The sequence below is a fragment of the Macrotis lagotis genome, chromosome 6 (assembly GCF_037893015.1).
Source record: "Macrotis lagotis isolate mMagLag1 chromosome 6, bilby.v1.9.chrom.fasta, whole genome shotgun sequence".
Taxonomy (NCBI): domain Eukaryota; kingdom Metazoa; phylum Chordata; class Mammalia; order Peramelemorphia; family Peramelidae; genus Macrotis; species Macrotis lagotis.
In genome coordinates this window covers 81,378,671-81,400,993 of record NC_133663.1, presented here as the reverse complement: position 1 = coordinate 81,400,993, position 22,323 = coordinate 81,378,671, and the positions used below count along the sequence as shown (strand labels likewise).

The 22,323-nt window shown below is 38.2% G+C and overlaps 1 protein-coding gene and 1 pseudogene across 1 annotated transcript in view; one reads left to right on the top strand and one right to left on the bottom strand.

Moving 5' to 3' along the window:
- The window catches only part of PLEKHM3 (pleckstrin homology domain containing M3), a 224,128-nt gene extending 209,622 nt beyond the window's left edge, over positions 1 to 14,506 (bottom strand). The window contains exons 1-2 of the mRNA XM_074191504.1: positions 14,424 to 14,506; positions 9,399 to 9,458 (exon numbers count right to left, since the gene is read on the bottom strand). The gene's annotated coding sequence lies outside the window, so the exon portion shown is untranslated. The remainder of the gene's footprint in view (positions 1 to 9,398; positions 9,459 to 14,423) is intronic.
- Positions 6,257 to 7,127, top strand: LOC141492149 (protein C1orf43 homolog pseudogene; annotated as a pseudogene).
- Positions 14,507 to 22,323: the final 7,817 nt, after the last annotated feature.

The following is a 22,323-nucleotide window of genomic DNA, read 5'->3' as shown; positions in this document are numbered from 1 at the left end:
TCTGAGGACTCAGAAGACCTGAGTTCAAGTGTGAACTTACATGCTAACTAGCTACATGATCTTGGACAAGTCACTTAACCTCTCTCTTCAGTTTCCTCTATAGTAAACCTGTAAAATTCTAAAATATGTAATAGCACCTACCTCACTAGGTTGTTGGGAGGATCAAATGAGATATTTGTAAAGTGCTTAGCACAATGACTCACAGTACTACTTAAAAGCTTGTTTTCTCCCTCCAACCTGTCTTCTTCTTTCCCCCCTTTTTTCCCTTCCTGCTTTCTCTTTCCTTCCTTTTTCCCTTCCTTCCTTCTTCCTTTTGTCTTTCTTTTTTTTTCTTTTTCTCCCCTTCCTCCTTTTCCCTTTTTCCCCCTTTGTCTAGATTATTTTGGGATGACAGGATTCACATTTCTGGCTGTGCTCTGGCCCTACCTTGAGCTGGCTGTGAAACTGGATAAGTCATTCAATCTCTCGTGTCCCAGGCAAATCTCTAAGACTCTAAATTTCAGAAAGGTGTCATTTTTCATTGTTAAAGGAAGTTCTCCACCAGAAGCTCCCTACACTGATAAAATTTCAGGTTGGTCTTAAAAAAAAAAAGTTATTCCTAAAAACTCCACCAGCATAACTAATTAAAAATGGAATAAATTAAATGTCACCCTTCAAAAATCCAGATTATTGAAAAAGGCAAATAAAAGTATAGCTAACAGGTGTGTGGAAGGTAAGCTAATTTCCTTTTTTTTTAAAGAAAGATTTTGAGTTACAATTTTTCCCCAATTCTTGCTTCCATCCCCCTACCCCCCATTAGAAGGCATTCTGTTAGTCTTTACATTGTTTTCATGGTATACATTGATCTCAGTTGAATGTGATGACAGAGAAATCATATCCTTAAGGAAGAAAAATAAAGTATGAGATAGTAAAATTATGTAATATAATGGGCTTTTTTTTCCTAATTTGAAGATAATAGTCTTTGGTCTTTGTTCAAAGTCCATAATTCTTTCTCTGGATACAGATGGTATTCTCCATTACAGATAGCCCAAAATTGTCCCTGGTTGTTGAACTGATGGAATGAGCAAATTCGTCAAGGTTGATCATCACTCCCATATTGCTGTTAGGGTGTACACTGTTTTTCCTGGTTCTGCTCAGCATCAGTTCATACACTAATTTCCTTTTTCAATGACAGGTCTGGTAATATGATAGATTTGAATTTGTCTCAGCATCATTATAGTTTCTCCCAATATTTTGCATAATGTAATTATGCAATCAATGGGATAATTGGCTTAAACAATAAAACTATAATAAGAATATATATATACATATATATATATCAAATAGGAAATGGTTCTCAAAGGGTGTTCATCAATAGGGTATGTTCTAATTCCAAGTTTATAAATGACCTATAGGTATGATGTACTTCAGAAAACCTAGGTTGTAGTCCCTGCCCTGCACTGGATTTGGAGGACTTGGATTTCAATTCCAGGTCTACCACCTAACTGTGACTTTGGGTAAACCAGGGAACCTTTCTAAGCCTCCTGCCTCTTACATATAGTGAAGGGGTTAAATGAGATGACCTTGAAGGTCTCATTCATCTCTAAAATTTCCATCCTTGCAATGCAAGTTACTTAGCCTAGTAGAGTCTCCGTTAATTTAATTTCAAAAAGAGAAAGTTGGACTAGATTTCTAAAGGATCTCCCAACCCTAACATTCAGTGAGAAAATTACAGTAAAAATCTATATCAGTCAGTTATAGAATTTACACCATTGACTATTGGTGTCAATGAATTAATGAACCAACCCAGGAAAAACAAAACCATATCACTTAAGAGTTATATTTGCACTTTTCTTCTGCTTGGCTTGCTATATAATTCAGTTCCTGCAAAGATAACCCCTTTAGTAAAACAGAAAATTCCTGTTTTCTACATACCTCTAATAAGGAGAATAAATGAGATCAAGATCCAAAAGTGAATAAGAATCTTCTCTTTAATACATACCTCCCAAGAATTCATCCAGCCTTCAGAAGACCTTTAATGACAGAGAAGATGCTACTTCCTCAGAGAATCCATTTTATTTTTGAACAATTCTAATAAATTTAGATGCTAAATTTACTTTGCCTCTAAATGAATTCTAGCAATTTTTCCTAGTTTTGTCCTCTGGAACATGTTTAATTCTTCTTTCCTTAAGTCAAATTTTTGAACCTGTTATGTCCTCCTCCTTAATTTTTCTCTTCTCTAGTTGAACATTTTTTATTTCCTTCATACAGTTTTCATATGACATTATCTCCAAGCCATTCGCTGTCTAGTTGCCCTATCCTGGTCATCATCTACTTAACCAATAATCAACATTTATTAAATGCCTACTACCATGTACCAGGTTACTGTGCTAAATCTTGGGGAAACAAAAAGAGACAAAAGATAGTCCCTGCCCCCAAGGGGCTTCAGTTTGACTGGGGAGACAAGATGCAAGCAAATGTATGCGAATTAAGCTCTGTAAGGGATAAATGGAAATAATTATTAGAGGGAAGACTTTAGAACTAAGACTTGGAGCAGACCTCATTTCACACATATCAAGGGCAAAATTTAGAAATAAAAGGTGATAACCTAAGCAAATTAAGGGGAACAGAATATCTTACTTCTCAGATCTGTGGACAAGGGAAGAATTTATATCCAAATGAGATGAGAGAGCATTATAAAACTATAATTTTGTTACATTAAATTTAGAAGGTTTAGCTCAAACAAAATGAATGCAGCCAACATTAAAAGGAAAGCAGGAAACTGAGGGAAATTTTTCTTTGATAGACTTCATTTCTCAAATATGTAGAGAATTGAGTCAAATTTTTAAGAATGTCATACCTTAATCGATACATTGTCAGAGTATGTGAATAGAAGAAATTTTCAGAAGAAATCAAAGCTATCTATAGCCATATGAAAACATTCTAGATCATTCTTGATTAGAATATCAGATTGGTCAATATATCAGAAAAGGAAAATAGAAATGCTCTATTGGTGGAATTATGAACTGGTTCGACCATTTTGGAAAGCAGACTATAAAACTGCGTTTACCTTTGACCCAGCTAGGTACCTCTACTAGGTCTATTATCCCAAAAGATCTAAGATAACGGATCATTTGTACAAAATATAGCAGCTCTTTTTTGTGGTGGCAAAGAATTAGAAACTGAGGGGATACCCATCAATTGGGAAGTGACTGAACAAGTTGTGTTCTGATTATAATAGAATACTCTTGTGCTCTAAGAAATGAGCAGCATGCTTTCAGAAAAACCTGGGTAAGCCTATATGAACTAATGCAAGGTAAAGTGAGAAGAGCCAGGAAAACATTGTATGCAATAATAGCAATATCTTATGATAATCAGCTGTGAATGGCTTAGCTATTTTCAGCAATACAATGATTCCAGACAATTCTAAAGAGCTTATGATGAAAAATGCTGTCCACCTCTAGATAGAGAACTAACAGAGTCTGAATGCAGATCAAAGCATACTTTTTTATTTTATTTTTTCCAGTCTATTCTCTTTGGCAGCATGACTAATATGGAAATATATTTTGCATGTTGGTATATTTATGATCTCAAATATGGAGAAGGGAGAGGAGAGAAGAGGAAGGGAATTTGGAACTCAAAAATTATAAATGTTAAGCCTGTTAAAATTTTAAAAATGGAATTGAGGAAAAAAACAAAATAATGACATTCTTAAAAGGGGGGGGGTCAGCTAGGTCACACAGTGGACAGAACACTGATCCTGAAGTCAGGAACACTGGAGTTCAAATATGGCCTCAGCTACTTACTACTGATCCTGGGCAGGTAATTTAATCCCAATTGCTACAAAAAGGGGAAGAGGAATGAGACAGGCTTCCAGAAGAAGGGAGTTTAGTTAGGACTTAAAGAAGTGTAGGGAAGTCAGTAGGTAGAGCAGAGGAGGAGAGCTTTCAAGGCATAGAGGACAGCCAGAAAAAAATTAGGAGCAGAGAGACACTGCTCATGGAACAACTAAGAGACCACTGTCAAAGATTATATGTCTGAGAAGTAAGGTGTAAAAAGATTGAAAGGTAGGAGGAGGCTATGTTAAGAGTTTGAATGTCAAACACAGAATTTTTTTGATCATGGAAGCAATAGGGAGCCTCTGGATTTTATTGAGTTAAGCAGCTTTAGAAAAATCACTTTAATGGCTTAACGGAGGATGAATTGGAGCAGGGAGAGACTTGAGGGCAGGCCATTACAGTAGTAAAGGAGTAAGAGGATGGAGATCTGCCCTTGACTGATGCCAGTGTTAGAGGAAAGGACGACAAGTTGTTTGAAGATAAAATTGACAGCCTTGGCAACAAATGGATATGGAGGATGAAAGGGTGATGGTCCAGGATGATTCCTAGGGTACTGGTCTGAAGAAATGGGAGGATGCTGTTGCCCTCTACAGCAATAGGAAAGTTCAGGTGATAGTGGGTGGGGGAGGGAGGGAGAGAAAGAGAATGAGTTTTATTTTTGGATATCCAGTTTGAGATATTAGAAAGGCAGTTACAAATGAGAGACTGGAGGTCAGCAGGTTTGGGGCAGTTTAGGTCGATCTGAAAATCATCAGTATAGAGATAGTAATTAAATCCACGGAAGCTGATGTGATCACAAAATGATGTAGTATAGAGGAAGAAGAGAAGAGGGCCCAAGACAGAACCCTGAGGGACACCAAGGTTAGAGGACATGATCTGGAGGATCCAGCAAAGTAGGCTTAAAAGGAATGATCAGAAAGGGAGGAAGAGAATCAGGGGAGTATAATATCCTGAAAATCTCAAAAAATAAAGGGAGAGAGTGATCAACTGTGACAAAGGTTGCATAGAGGCCAAGGAGAATGAGGTTAGAGATTCTTAGCTGATAATGCAATGTGTGCTCTATATTCTCCAGAAGAAAGATAGCTTTCATACAAAAAAAAATTCAGCAGCTTAGGTAGGCTGTGAGAAAATATTTAACAGCCAAGCAAATTTAGAGTTTATAAGTGACATCTACAAAAAAACAGGACTCTAAAGGTAACATAAGCCATATTTCAGGCCGTGAAAAAAAAGACATAGACCTGAAACAATTAGTTGTCAAGATTCCTATTTCTGTCTAAAATCATGGAAAATTATAAAATTATATAGAGGGGAGGATATGTTCTAAACATGAACTGCTTCTTGAGCAGGGAAAAGTATTCATTCTCAAGACAGGAAAGGACTAGAAAAAAAGATTTTGAGTCTTCAGATATTAGACTGAAGAAATGTTGATTCTCAAGTCAGTGGATGAAATTTTGAGTGTACATTGACACTCTTGAAAAAGAAGGCTTAGACTGTACAATGGCTCTCCTGGTGGCAGTAATAGTAGAATGTTGGATGAAATCTTCAGTGCACATTGATACTCATGAAAAAGAATCAATTTGTACAATGGCCTTCACTAGTGGCATGGAGAAGGATGTGGTGGAACTTAACCTGTCAACTTATTTTGTCAATCCTGGCTATAGAGACAAAGGAATAAAAAGGATGATGATAAATTTGAAGAAATATTTATAGTTTTTATTATGTAGCAGACACTATGTTAAATGCTTTACAATTATCTCCTTTGATCTTCACAATAATCCTGAGGGGACAGTGCTATTATTATCCTCATTTTACTGATGAGAAAACTGAGACAAACAGAGGTTAAGTGACTTGTACAAGGTTTCTCAGTTAATAAGCACCTGAGACTAGATTTAGATTTGGGTCTTCCTGATTCTAAGCCTAGTACCCTATCTACAGCACCATCTAAAAAGTCACCAATGGGATTTCCTTAAAGATAACAAAAACAGTTTATGAGGATTTCAAAGGTATTTGTTTATATGTTCATGATGTTTTTTCTCTCCTGTTCTCCAAGAAATCCATGACATCAGGATGATGATGCCAAGATGCAGGGTGACTGAAAAACCTTAATACAGTTTTAAGTTATTAAAGATTAAATAACCTTGAGTAAAATACTGAACTGCTCATTTTCCTCATTTGAAAAATGAGGGGTTGGGATCTTGTTGTATTTTTTAAACCATGACATAGACATTTTTAGTGTACTGCAAATTCAATATGAGTCAATATGTGACATAATTTTCAAAAAATCTAATGTTACCCTGACTGCATTAAAAATAATAGAGGCAGCTCCTCCCTGGCCTCCATGTTTTCTGAAAGGACCTGATTTTGTCTTCTCCCATAAGGAAATGGCCAGGGACCATCCAGGAGCCCTGAGCTAACAAAGCTGGAGGGAGATCGTGGCATCTAGCAGTAACTGGTTTTCCAGGGTGAACATCATGCTGCTAATGGCCTATGGAAACTTGGTATTTGTACTGCTGTTCATTTTTGTGAAGAGGCAGATCTTGTGTTTTGCTATGAAGTCTCAAAGAGGTCTCATGTCCCTGTGGGACACAATGCTCCCAAGGATCTGAAGGAAGAGATTGACATCTGACTATCCAAGGTCCAGGATGTAAAGTATGAACCCCAGCTTCTTCTTCTTCTTCTTTTTTTTGCAAGGCAAATGGGGTTAAGTGGCTTGCCCAAGGCCACACAGCTAGGTAATTAGTAAGTGTCTGAGGCTGGATTTGAACTCAGGGACTCCTGACTCCAGGGCTGGTGCTCTATCCACTTTGCCACCTAGCTGCCCCTAAACCCCATCTTCTTGAAGAGGATGATGCCAGACTTTTATATCTGGAGACACCAGGAAATCAACATTACTACAACTACTTGTACAGAATGAAAGCACTGGATGCCATTCGTGCCTCTTTTATGGGCAAGAATTTCTGCTCTTATCTGCTGGAGCTCTGAAACACAAGTACCCCCTTCAAGGGTGTCTGCAAAGCTCTCATTGATACCCTGCTAAATGGCTATGAAACAGCTCAATATAGAACTGGTGTCTTTGGTCAGGCAACGTCTGCACTGTCAGTAAGCACTGAGTGAACTGGCTGCTGCTGTCAAAGCTCGAAGTGGAAGCTCCCAGCAGACAGCACCAGGCAGCAGTTAAGGACCTAACACAGTCTCCTGAAGTTTCCTCCCCAACAACTATCCAAGTCACCTATGCCTTCCAGCCAGAAGAGTAAAAGAGCTAAGCACTTCCTAAAGCCTTGTGATCAAGCCAAGACTAAGAGGATCTGATGTAATATAGCCACTAATTCCATATTCCCCTTACCCTGTCTCCCCAAGAAGTCACTGCACTAGTCTTTCTTTATAAAATGGTTATTTGATGAAACAGATGAAAAAAAAATAAGCAAAAAAAAAAATAAAAGAGGCACAGGGACCATAAGAAAAATCTTAGAGCAGTTTTATGTTACTATAGCTTAGTCAGCTACTAGTAACTCAGTTTTAAGTTACTCAAGCTGAAAACTCCAAGACTTGTAGGATATTTTGTATAAGCCTTGAGGTCTGTTTTGTACACTGCAATTACTCTGATGTTTTAATAGAATTTTCAAGTCCAGTTTGTGCTTCTACTATACTCATGGTTTTACTAATGCTTCATAGACTCTCAAGAGTTGAGGTGGCTCTTAAAAGTCACACAATGCAATGCATATCCAACTAAGAATTTCCTCTACTAGCTACCCTGCCATTATAGTTGTTTTTAACAGAGCCTATGATAGCCCTGGGGTGAGAGGTGCCTCAGTGGATAAAGTCAGGAAGAGCTGAGATTAAATCCTGTCTCATTCACCTGGGCAAGTCACTTAACCCTGTTTGCCTCAATTTCTACTTCAGTATAACTAGTTAGAGAATATAAATGGCAAAGCACTCCAGCATCTTTGCTGACCCATCAAGGCAATGATGACATGATTCAACAAAAACAATGGATAGCCCTAGCTTTTCTTTTTTCTTTTTTCTTTTTTGCAAGGCAATGGGGTTAAGTGGCTTGCCCAAGGCCACACAGCTAGGTAATTATTAAGTGTCTGAGGCCGGATTTGAACTCAGGTAATCCTGACTCCTCTATCCACTGCACCACCTAGCTGCCCTGATAGCCCTAGCTTTTCTGCACTCCATTAATGTTTGTCTAAGGTCATACAAGTAGCAAGTAAGAGCCAAGATTAAACCAAAGTCTTTTTATTTTAGGTTTTTACAAGGCAAATGGGGTTAAGTGGCTTGCCCAAGGCCACACAGCTAGGTAATTATTAAGTGTCTGAGACCGGATTTGAACCCAGGTACTCCTGACTCCAGGGCCGGTGCTTTATCCACTGTGCCACCTAGCTGCCACAAACCAAGGTCTTTTGCCTTTAAATCTAATGTTCTTTCCACTGAATTTTGCTATCCCTTGAACTTTTATTATTTTTTTTTGAGAGGGGGAAAAAAGTATACTTCAGTCTGTGTTCAGATATCATCAACTATGTCTCTGGGATAAGTTGCATTCTTTATCATAAGACCATCAGAGAAGTTGCTTCTCTCTTGTTAACTGTATTTCCCTCCATTCTATTCCTCCTCACTCCAATTTATTCTATAATATCCTTTCAACCTGTCCCTTCTCTGTTGTCTGTTGTATCTGACTACCCTCTCCCCCACCATCTTCCCTTTCCTCTATCACCTACACTCCTCTTCCCTTCCCCACCCTCTAACTCCTATCCTCTTCCTCTCCTTTTTCCTCTAGGATAAGATAGATTTCTATACCCTATTAAGTGTGTTTGTTACTTCTTCTCTGAGCCATTTCTTTTTTTTTTTTTTTTTAAGATTTTTGTAAGGCAAATGGGGTTAAGTGGCTTGCCCAAGGCCACACAGCTAGGTAATTATTAAGTGTCTGAGACCGGATTTGAACCCAGGTACTCCTGACTCCAGGGCCGGTGCTTTATCCACTACGCCACCTAGCCGCCCCCTCTGAGCCATTTCTGATGAGAATGAAGGTTCACTCAATTCCCCCTTGCCTTCCCTTGTTCCACTCCATTGCAAAAGCTTTTTCTTGACTCTTTTACATGAAATATCTTAGCTCATTCAACCTCTCCTTTCCTTTTCCCCCAGTACATTCTTTTTTCACCCATTGACTCCATCTTTATATTATACCATTATCTTCAGTTCCCTTCTATGCCTCATCTATATATGTTCCTTCTAACTGTTTTTATAAATGAGAAAGTTCATATGAGTTATCAGCATTTGGCAGTCTCTCATGTTATTCTGATAAACAGTTTGGAGAAAGGTGAGGTAAAAGATAAAATTAAATAGATAAAGAAAGAATGGTTAAACTCCAAAGAGTAATCATGAATGTTTCCAAATTCACTTAAAAGGAGATGTCTGGTAGAGTGCACTCTGGGATCCTGGATTGACCCTATTCTATTTAATTTAGGACTATAGATTTAGAATTGTAAGGGATCCTAGAGATCACCTACCTTAACTGCGTCCTCCTATTCCTTTGCTCTTATTAATCCCCCCACCCCACTCCCTGAATAGTCCCATTCCTACCTTTATTGATTTCTTTTCCGTCTTCTCCATCATTCCATTGGTATCTACCTGGATGTCTATCTGAAAGAAGAATGAATATTACATCTTGCTTATATTATCATATGTGATTGGTTGGGCAGTCCATTGAGATGGTCCATTAGCACATAGATATTGGAGAATTATCATAGATGAATAATGAGGTGAGTCTGGAATTGAATGATAGAAAGACTGGATAACATTTAAGAAGTTTTATAGTACTTTTAATGATGCTAAATGATTTCTGATCCTAGTATCTAGATGCTGTCTAGTTTATCTTCCTAAAATGAGAAACCCCAAACTAAACATAATTCTTGAATAATGCTTTGACTAGGACAGAGCCCAACAGAGCTCTTACCTCCTTTGTCTTGGACACCTCCATTCTCTTAATCCAGTCAAGTTTTTTTGGTCACCATATTGATTATTGATAAATATTAACCTTGTAGTCTACCAAAATCTCCAGATAATTTCCATATGAACTTTTGTCTCCTATATCTCTCCTATAATAGACTTGTAAAATTGAATCCAAGTGTGAGATAATCTTGCTTCAAATCCTGCCTTTGATGTTTACCAACTGTGTGACACTGGACAAGTCACTTGACTTCAGTTTCCTTATCTGTAAAATGAAGGGCTTAGATCATGTGGAATATTAAGTTACTTCCAACTATGTATCTATGATTCCATAATTAAATTCCATCTTATTAAATTAGGTCAATAAAATCTCTTAAAATCTTTTTTGGTTCCTAGCTGTCATCTAAAGCTTTAACTATCCTTTTCATAAAATTTGACAAACTTCATCCAAATAACTGATTTTAATAATTAACCTAGGTGCAAGGAAAAAAATCCTAAGGCATTTGACTGGAGACTTCAGGGTGGATACTGATGCATCAATGACCCCTGGGGCATATGGACATTCTACCAGTTCTAAATCCACCTAATTACTTAAGATTAGCTATCCAATATTTAATAGTATAGAAGATAATTTTTTTAATTCTTGCTGAAAATATGATAAAATTGAAGTTAGATAATTCTCTTGGTCTACTGATCTAGTAACCCTATCAAAAAAAAGGAAAAGAGATTTGTTCTTGATAAAAATCATACTCATTCTTTGTGACCACTGCTTCTTTTTCTAAAGGTTCATTAACCCTGACTTGCACAGACACACAAAAATCTGCAGTTTTGTTAGGAATGGAAGTTGAGCTCATTGGTCTAATGTTTGCAGGCTTCAGTCCTTTCTCTTTGCTAAAAATCAGACTATTTCTCCCTCACCAGCTCCATATCACAGCTCCTGTTCTCTTTTCCAAAGATCACTGACTATGGATTGGCAATCAAATTTCCAGTTCTTTCAGTATTCTGAGATGTAATTCATTTATAGGGTACTTTCTTACTAGCTTACTATTTATCATGTGTTTCAGCTTTCTTTTAGGCATTTTGTTCTGTTTTTTAAGATGTTCTCAATAATCTGTACCAACCTATTTACTCTTATAGTATTTTCTAAATATATATCTCTACAGCTATTTTGCAAGTTCCCAGAAATCAAGGCATCTTTTTTATGTCCCTTGACACATTTGACTTAGTGCTATAATTCTAATAGATTATCAGAATGAAAGAGTTGATTATTTGACCCACAGAACTGATACTCTAGAATTATATTGATTTTCATAAACATATTTGGAGAATTGGACTAGGCAACTTTAAAGACCTCTTCAATATTTAAAGTTCTACAAGTTTCCAGATTTTTGAATCTGATTTTATTTATTCTAACATCAAAATACAACACTATTCATGAATACTAAATTATTTTACTTAGCAGCTTAAAATCTGTTTCTTTTTCCTTCTTCCCTCCCCAAGATTATTTCTTTCTCTGAACTTTTATTTATTCTAACATTGGGTCCTTTCACTGAAATAAAAATTGCTGTTATAAAACAGGACAAAATACATTGTGTTCCCATCTCCCTGTATCACAGTTCTCTATTTCAGACATTTTAATTATTAAGTCCCTAAATGGAAGTTATTACCTAACAGACAGGCTATTAATGGTACATTTGCAGGAGTCTGAAATCTTTCTGATAATTGTAAGTTCATGATTATGAAAATAAATAGTATCAGATGATGAAATTAAATTCTACAGAGTAAGTGAAGCATAAAAGTATATAGTGTTCTCAATCATTACATTGAAAGTGAGATCAAAGCTAAAGTTAAAGAGGATGGGATGGAGCCAGTCTCATAGCTTTCTCAAGGACATCATCTCTTTGGACTGTGATTGTCATCATCCAGATGACTTTTTAAAACTGCATTAATGCTGATTCTTTCTGTTTGCTGCAGTATTGATTGTTCCCTATAGAAATCTCCCCAAGGAATCCTCTAACCAATGGAGACTGATTTGCACTTAGCCACACTTCACAGTAGTCTTATATATTTGTATAGTTTGAGTCAATCATTCAATCACCAATCATTTATTAAGCACCTACTATGCTCCAGTCAGTGTGCCAAGTGCTTGGAATATAATAAAAGACAAAAATATGCCTTCAAGGAGCTTGTATGAAAGAGACAACATGAAAAAAATTGTATTAGAAGATATATATGTATGTGTGAGTATAGACATCTCTACATGTATGCAACATATATGTTAAAGAGGTCACCTCAGAAGGAAGGTACCTGTATTCTCATGTGTACCAGAATGCATAAAGACTTGGCTCACAAAATACCATATCTCTAAGGCTTCATGGGCACCTGGAGGAGGTCTCACATCTATTGCAATAAAGGTATGCCTAGAATTTCATTCCAAGTCTCCATAGGATTTAAGATATTTAAAGCTCAGTTTTTTCTTTTCCCTTTTTCTTTAATATATTATTTCCCACACCAATTACATGTAAAACCAATTTTTGTAAAATTTTGAGTTCCAAATTCTCTCCTTCCCTTTTTCTCCTCCTTCCGCATTGAATAGTTAAGTGATTTGGTATGTTATATATGTATAGTCATCAAAACAATCATTAGTGGATTCAGAGCATTTTTACATCTGACTATAAATAACTTTGATTATGCTATCTGAAAACTACTCTTTCATATCCTTTGACCATTTATCAATTGAGGAATACATTGTATTCTTATTAATGTGACTTGGTTCTCTACAGATTTTAAAATGAGATCTTTATCAGAGAAATTTGTTAATTTTTTTGGAGTTATGATTACTAATTGTATTTACATCCTATTTCCCTTCATCCTTTATCCTATTTTTTCTTTCACCCCTCAAAAGTGTTTTACTTCTACCATTTCTCCCAAGTTTCCTTTACTTTTATTCAACCCTCCCCCCTTTATCTCCTTCCCCTTCTATTTTCCTGTAGGGTAAGATAGATTTCTATACCCAACTAAATTCCTTTTCTGATAAGAGAAATGTTTATATGCTCCCTGCCCCCCACCTCTCCCATCTTTTCCTCCTCTGTAAAAGTCTTTTGTGCTTCTTTTATGTGAGATAGTTTACTCTGATTTGTCTGTCCTTTTCCCCTTCTCCCAATGCATTCCTCTTTCTCTCCCTTAATTTTTTTTTAAGGATCATACCATTGGGGCGGCTAGGTGGCTCAGTGGATAGAGCACCGGCCTTGGAGTCAGGAGTACCTGGGTTCAAATCCAACCTCAGACACTTAATAATTACCTAGCCGTGTGGCTTGGGCAAGCCACTTAACCCCATTGCCTTGAAAAATCTTTAAAAAAAAAAGAATCATACCATCATATTCAACTTAAATTCATGCCTTCTGTATATTTCTATATGTATACTTCTTATAACTGCCCTAATAATGATAAAATTCTTAGGAGTTAAAAAGTACCATCTTTCCATATAGGAATATAGTTTAACTTTACTGGATTCCTTATGATTTCTCTTTCCTATACTTCTCTTGAGTCTTATATTTAAAAGTCATATATTCTGTTGAGCTTTTGTATTTTCATCAAGAAATGTTTGAAAGTCCTCTATTTTCATTTAATAATCCATTTATTTTTTCTGGGTAGCTGATACTTGGTTGTAATTCTAGCTCCTTTGCCCTCCAAAATATTATATTCCAAATCCTCAAATCTCTTAATGTAGAAGCTGCTAAATCTTGTGTTATTCTGACTATGGCTCCCTAATATTTGAATTGTTTCTTTCTGGCTGCTTTCAATAGCTTTTCTTTGACTTGGGAACTCTGGAATTTGCCTATCATATTTCTGGGAGTTTTCATTTTTGATCTCTTTTGGGAGGTGATTGGCAGATTCTTTCAATTTCTATCTTTCCCTCTGTTTTTAGAATATCAGGGAAATTTTTCCCTGATAATTTCTTGAAAGAAAACATCTAGGCTCATTTTTGATTGTGCTTTTCAGGTAGTCCAATAATTATTAAATTATCTGTCCTCAATCTACTTTCTAGGCTAATTGTTTCCCTAATATATAGTTTATATTTTCTTCTATTTTTCATTCTTTCTATTCATTCTATTTCTTCTATTTTTTCATCTTTTGATTGTTTTATTGTTCCCTGATGTCTTAATAGCTCACATTATTAGCTTCTACTTGCCTAATTCCAATTGTTAAAACGGTATTTTCTTCATTGAGCTTTTGTACCTCCTTTCCCACTTGACCAATGTTATTTTTAAGTTCTTTTAAAAAAATTTTTCTCTAATTTATTTACACATTACTAAAGTACTTTTGTTTAAGAGTAAACATAATACCCTCTCCCCCGACAAAAATATAAAATCTCATGAGAAATAAAGTAAAAGAAAAAAGAAAAAAATGTGTTGCAGTCTGTGTTCTGAAACCATCAGCTTTGTCTTGGGTGAGTCACTTTAATCACAAGTCCATCATAGAAGTCTGTGAATGACCAACCACAAGTGCACCCCTCTGCCATGGGGCTGTGAGGGGGGGGGGGTCTCTGCTCTAGGTGGGGGGCCTAGACTGCGACTAGGGTCTGAATGTGGGCAAAGCCCCAGAGTCCTGTACCAGGGACAGAGGACAGACCTCGGTAGTCTCCCTCTACTCCCTTACCTTCTGTGGGCTGGGTGCTCAGAGAGCAACTGCCTGGAGGCTCCTGCTGGGTGGCTCCACAGATGTTTCTTGGGATCTGGGTTGCGCTGTGTGTTGCAGCCATGCTGAGGACCTGGGCTTTGTGCTTGCTCTGGCAGAGGTCTCCCTGCTGATCTTCCAAGTTGTACTTGGTGCTCCCTGGGGTGCAGGTCAGGAAACTGCTTCTGTTGCTGGGAGCTGGCACTCCCAGGTGCCTTGGGGCTATTCCCAGGAAGCTAAAGTTCCTTCACTCCAGCATGGTGCTGCTCCTCCAACCCTGGTGGAAAAGAGTCTTCCCACTATTTTCCAGGTTATCTTGGGCTGTAGAATTGCCTCACTGGATCTTTCTGTGGGTTCTGTCTCTCTAAAATTTAGTTAGAGTCATAATTTTAAGGTTTTTGAAATATTTTGGAGAGAACACCTAAGAAAGGCTCTCCTGCTGCCATCTTGGCTCCACCTGGAGTTCTTTTCCTTGTTGATATTTTTTCTATATCTTTTTCCACATGACCAATTTTGATTTTTAAGGTGTCCTCCTATTCATGGGATTTTTAGGTCTTTTTTTTAAATTGGCCCATTCTGTTTTCAAGGTATTTTCTTCAGTATTGTTTTATGCCTCTTTTACCATGCCTTTTCATGATTTCTTGCATCACTGTTATTTGTTTCACTAATTTTTCATCTACTTCTATTATTTGACTTTGTGCCTCTTTTTTTGAGCTCTTTCAGGAATTCTTTTTGGACTTGAGAACAATTTGCATTTTTCTTTGAGGCTTTGGATGTAGCAGTTTGGACTTCCTCTGAGTTTGTTTTAATCTATGGTCAGAATCTTTTGTTATTTGCTCATTTCCCAGCCTTTTTCTTGACTTTATGTTAAAGTTAAGCTCTTCCTCCAAGATGGAGCTTGTTTCAAGCTTCTTTGTTTTTTTCTTTTTTTTGATGGAGTGATTTTCAGGGCTAGTTCTGGAGGGGGAATCTGTAAGTTAAAGCTTTTCTAAAGGGATATAATATAAAGAGAGGTGTGTTTACTGCTTTCCTGGCCTCTATTCTGCCCTGTGAGCACAAGTACTCTTTTCCGCCCTGCAACTGTGACCTTGCTCCCCTGGGGCCACAAGATCTGGTATGCTAGTGCTCCTTTTTCTCACCCTGGATCTGAAACTCAGGATTGCAACATGGACCTGAGTACAAATATCATAACATTGTCCTGCACCTAATGCCAGCAAAGGGATCCTTGTAATCTTTCTTTTTTAAAATTTTGTTTTTATTATGAATAAAATCATTTGAAGACATAAACAGTTCAATGTATATTTAATGTCTATGTATGCCAATGTAATCTCCTTCTTACCAGGTGTCTGACCCCCTTTGAGTCTGGGCTGAGAGCTCCAGAAGCCACTGCTGCCAACTCTCATTGTTACTTATGTTAAATTTCATTTTTAAAATCTTTGCTTGAAAATTTAACCTTCACAAATAAATGGAAAGAAGTAATCTTAGCCTTGCTATGATTTTCATTTTCTAATTTGTTTGGGAAATTGAGTTAATTCTAGTCAACAACATTTTTTAAAATTTGTTTTTGGTTTTTGCAAGGCAATGGGGTTAAGTGACTTGCCCAAGGTCATACAGCTAGGTTAATTATTAAGTGTCTGAGGCTTGATTTGAACTCAGGTCCTCCTGACTCCGGGGCCAGTGTTCTATCCATTGTGTCACCTAGCTGCCCCTAACAACATTTATTAATCAAGCTCTTGCTACATTCAAGCACAGTGCTAAATGCCAGGGTTATAAAGAAAGGCAAAAACTATCCCTGCCCTCAGACCAACGGGTGAGGAAAAACCACTAACAGCTATGTTTATACACATAAGTTAAACATAAAAAAGGTAAATGAGAGAGAATCTCAAGAGTCAAGGCACAAGGGGAAAGGGCTGCAGGATTTGAGCTCACTTTTGAAGAAAGTCAGGGAGGACAAGAGGCTTCCAGGTATGGGGAGTAGCCAGTCTCAGCCATAAAATTAGAGGATTGAGGGTCACATGTAGGTGGGGGGGGGGATGTAGATGGATCACAGTTTGTCCTTCAAAACTATATTAGAGTAGCTAAGTGGTGAAGTGGATTGAATACCACCCCTGGAGTCAGGATCTGAGTTCAAATTTAAGCTCAGTTACTTGATACTAACTGTGTGACAAGTCATTTAAGTCCACTGACTCACCAAAAACCAAACCCCAAAATATAACTGTATATTATGGAAGTTAAGGAAAAATGGAAAAAAAGTAAAAGAGTCAACTTGCAAAAGGCTTTGAAAGTCAAACAGAAGATTTTAGATTTGATTCCGAAATTAATAGGAAAACACTGAAGTTTACTAAATAGAGAAATATGGTCAGAGCTGGTCTTTGGAAAGAGTGGAAAATAGACTGGAGGTTAGGCTGCTACACTTCTCTAGGTAAGAGGCAAGGTGATGAGGACCTGTGTGAAATATGAGAGGAGGAGGGGTAAAAAAATGTTCAAAGACAGAAACAGCATTGGATAAGTGGGGTGAATCATCTTTAAAATATACCTGGGCACAAGGGGCGGCCAGGTGGCGCAGTGGATAGAGCACTGGCCCTGGAATCAGGAATACCTGGGTTCAAATCTGGTCTCAGACATTTAATAATTACCTAGCTGTGTGGCCTTGGGCAAGCCACTTAACCCCATTGCCTTGCAAAAGCTACCAAAAAAAAATATGTATATACATATATATGTCTGGGCATGGTAAGAGTAGGGAAAAGGCATACATACCTACATACATATACATACATATTTTATATATATACACACTTACATAAATGAATTGAGAGGCCTAGAAAGGAAATAAATATATACATATAATGGATTGAGAGGCCTAGAGAAAAAATTTACATAACACACACACATATAAACCTACATAAATGGATTGAGAGGCCTAAAAAAGAAATATATATATATATATATATATATATATATGATATATGATGAATTGAGAGGCCTAAAGATAATATATATATAGAAAATATACATAAACACACACACACACACACACACATATATATATATAAACCTACATAAATGGATTGAGAGGTCTAGAAAAGTATATATATGATAGATTGAGAGGCCTAGAGAAAAAAATATATGCATATAGAAAATATATATGTAGAAAATATACATATATACATAAATAAACATACATACACACATATATAAACCTACATAAATGGATTGAGAAAAGTCTAGAAAAGAAATATATATATATATATATATGTATATATATATATATAAACCTACGTAAATGGTTTGAGAAGTCTAGAAAAGAAATATATATATATATATATATATATATATATATATATATATATATATGATGGATTGGGAGGCGTAGAGAAAAAGTGTATATATGTGTGTATGTGTATGTGTGTGTGTGTGTGTGTGTGTGTGTGTGTGTACTAGATAGATGATATATACACATACAATGCGTTGCTCTGTATTTCCCCATTGTACACTTTCTTTACTTCATTATTCACATTTTCTTGAACCATTTCCAAGTTTTATCTTTTGAGAAGCTGACAATTTGTTCAGTTTTGCATATCCTTTCTGTTTGTCCCAATAAGTGAGGTCCCTAGAGAGTATAGAGTGGTGATGGTAGGAAACTGCATGAATTCCTTTTGTACCAACAGAGATTTCCCCTGTTAATGAGGCTCTTGGTCTGGTACCCACTGCCCGCAGGATCTCTCACAGTTAGATCCTTAATCAATGTCATTTGAAAAGGGGATCTTTCTCTCCCGAGTCAGACCCTTATTAAACAGTGAGTTTTTCCCCCCTTTCCTACAAAGAAGGCATTTTCATCCAAGCCTTTCCCTTCATGGGAAATAGCTCCTTCTGGTTGGGTAGCCAGAGAGGGGCACCTGAGATGGAGAGAGCCCGGCAGACTGCTCCACCCTCACCCAAATCTCACACAACACACACACACACACAGACACACAGATAGATATATGTACAGAAACAGGCACAGACACCCACAGATATATATATACACAGACACAGACACACACAGACACAAACATACACACAAATACAGAAACACAGAGATGCATACCGCACACAGACACAGACTTATACAGCCACACAGATAGATACACAGACACAGACATACACACAGAGATGTGCACTGCACACACAGACACAGATGTATATATGCAGACATACACACAGATGCAGACACCCACATACACACAGATATATACACAGAAACAGACATACACACAGATTCACACCGCACACACAGACTTCTGCAGAAACACAGATAGATAGATACACAGACACAGACATACACACAGATACAGAAACAGAGACGGACACCACACACACAGACTTATACAGAAACACAGGTAGATAGATACACAGACACAGACATACACACAGATACAGACATACAGATACAGAAACAGAGCCGCACACCGCACATACACACACACACGCACACACACAGACACACACGCACACACACAGACACACACAGACACACACGCACACACACGCACACACACACACGCGCGCAGCCCGGCTATTCTCCGGCCGATGGCTTGGCAGAGCTGGCGCGCCGCGCTCCGCGGCCTGTGTCCGCCGGAGGCCACTGAGGGCCGCGAGGCCGGAGCCGCAATCCCCGAGGGCTCTCCATTAGCCGGGCCGCCCGGGCCCTTTGTCTGCCGGGGCTTCATAAGGCTTCCTAATGGGCCGGGGGAGGGGCGCGCTAATGGCTCTTCGACAACCCCTTCCCCCCTCGCTTTCCAGAGGCCGCTTTTCGGGCGCCTGACAGGAGAGGCACCAGTCACGGCATTGCGGGCCGACGCGCGGCTGCTCGGAGGGGCGCGGGGACGCGGGGCCCGGCCGCTTTGTGCGCCGCTCCCCCGGGCCCCCGGGGCTTTCCGCGGGGTCTCTGCCCTTGGCTTCCCTCGGCGCTTGTCATCGGAAGGAGCGGCCCCTCGTGGCGCGAGGGCGCAGCGGCCCGCCGGGGGTTCCCGCCCCCTTCGCGGGGGCGCCTCCGTCTCCGCGGACCCCCCCCCCCCCAGCCTTGGCCTCTTGGGAGGCAGCGCGCCGTTAGCGGGGTGTGAGTGTCACACAACATGCTGTCTACACATAACACCGATGGATTAATTGATTGATGTTTGCCCTCCGTGCTCAAAGACCAGGACACCCGGGAGGTGATGCCGTGACAAGTACATGAGTGGGGGGCGGGGTGCTAAGTCTCCAGCCTCACTTTCTGCTCCAGATTCATCTGGGTTCAGGGACCACATAGGATTTAAAAAAAATTTTTTTTTTGCAAGGCAATTGGGTTAGATGACTGACTCATTTAACAGCTAAGTTATCATTAAATGTCTGAGGAAGGATTTGAACTCAGATTCTCCTGACTCCAGGACCAGATGCTACTGCAAATAAGCTAAAATAATAAAGCTCTTTTAGCTGGAAATCTCTGTCCTGTCTTCCCATACCCTTGCCACTAAGGGACACTTTTTTCCAGTGAGAAAGGCGCACAGGCCTTGGAGCCAGGAGGGTCTGAGTCTGAATCTAACTTCAGAAAATGCAAACTTACTAGCTGTATGACCTTGGGCAAGTCATTTGCCCCTAAATGCCTTGCATCCAGGTCCATCTCCAGTCATCCTGATCATATCTGGCCACTGGACCCAGATGGTCCCAAAAGAGAAAGTGAGGCTGGCAACTTAGTAAAGCCCTCTTCTCACTGATGTTACAGTCTTCTTCAAGAACAAAGGACAAGGGGCGGCTAGGTGACCTAGTGGATAGAGCACCAGCCTTGGAGTCAGGAGTACCTGGGTTCAAATCCAGTCTCAGACGCTTAATAATTACCTAGCTGTGCGGCCTTGGGCAAGCCACTTAACCTCATTTGCCTTGCAAAAACCTAAAAAAAAAAAAAGAACAAAGGACAAAACATCTAACACATAAATAAATACATACATAAACATACACCTGTACAATACATATATAATATATATATATAAATTAGTCTAGATGTTTTCTATAAAAACTAACAGCTGTACCTCACACAAACTTACTTTGTCATTCAAAATTTAAACCACAGACATATAATCATAATGAAAACTTAATAGTCACAGGATAGTTTCATTATTTGACTCTGGAAAGTTATTCAGCATGACAGGATTGCTTTTATACAAAGCAATATCATGAAAAATTCATCTCCAAATGTTGTTACTAAAGATATAGTTTTAATAGCTTCTATAGATATTAATAGAGAGGGAAAAGGTAGTTTTGCACTGGTTGAATGAAAGAATCATCAGCTTATCAATCAATGAGCATTTATTAAATGCCTTTTACATGCCAGACAATGTGTTAGGCACTGGAGATACAAATACAAAAAAAAATGAAACTTTTCTACTCACAATCAAATAGACAGGTGGATGAGTTGATAGATGAATAGTTAGATGGACGGATGGATAGATAGGCAGATAGATGATAGATAGATATAGAGAAATAGATAGAAATAGACAGACACATGGATACATAGATGGTGAGATGTGTGATACCTGGATTGCTAAATAGGTAGCTATTTATTTAATACTATGACTTCATTAATTGTGCAGAACTCCCTCCATAAATGTGGATGATTGTTCTATAATTTGTCGTCTTAGAGAGCTATCTGGGGGAACTGAGAGGTTCAATGACTCTTCTGCCCTCAATTTAGCCAGTTTGTATCAGAGATAGACTTTAACTACATTGCTCACTAACTCAAATGATGGTCCTTAAACCACCACCTCCATGCTGTCTCTTTGGGTTTTGTTTTTGTTTTTTTTTTTGTTTTAGGTTTTTTGCAAGGCAATGGCCTTAAGTGGCTTGCCCAAAGCCGCACAGCTAGGTAATTATTAAGTGTCTGAGGCCGGATTTGAACTCAGGTACTCCTGACTCCAGGGCTGGTGCTCTATCCACTGGGCCACCTAGCAGCCCCCTCTTTGTTTTTATATTAATGGACTAAAGCAATTCACATTTTAACACATTTTCTACTCAACATCCTCCAAGTTCTGGGCTTATTACCTTGGAGAAAGATCTCTGCACATTTTTTTTTTTATCACCTATCTATAGAGATGTAAAGGATCAGATTCATTTCCCTTGTGGCACTCACTTTTCTTCTCCACCTGAACACATTTACTCACCCAAATATTCCAAAACAAGGTACCATAAAAAGAAAGGAGTTCCTAAATAACTAATGGTAGAGGCTACAGCAAGCATGCTGTTTCTAGAATGTTCTATAATTTTACCCTGGGAAACCTGGTTTCAAATCTAAACTCTAGGATTGTAGTACTAGGAGGGTAAACTTGGGCAAATCTCTTAATGTCTCTGGATCTCATTTTTCTTATTTGTTAAACCCAAGGGACTAGATGACTTTGGGATTTTGTCTACTTTTCTGGGTTGTTGTGTGAAAACTTTGTATATCTTTAAGAGTTTTAGAAAAAAATTTTTTAAAGGGGATTGTGTTGGTAAGAAAACTGCCTAGACCTATCTCTAAGCTAGATACATAGAGAATAGCTACAAAGTATGAAGAATAGCAGTAGAGATAACCAGAAATTTACAAGAGGCAAAATAAGTAATTTTCTTTTGGTTTTTGCCAGGCAAATGGGATTAAGTAGTTTGCCCAAGGCCACACAGCTGGGTAATTATTAAGTGTCTGAAGTCAGATTTGAACTCGGGTATTCCTGACTCCAGGGCCGGTGCTCTATCCATTGAGCCACCTAGCTGCCCCCTGTAATTGTTTTTAAAAAAAAGATCATTTGTGTGTAGATGCAAATGCATTAATTACTAAATGAATTAATTACAGGAAATAATCAAGGTGAATTAGAAATCCTAAATTTGACTTCATAAGTAA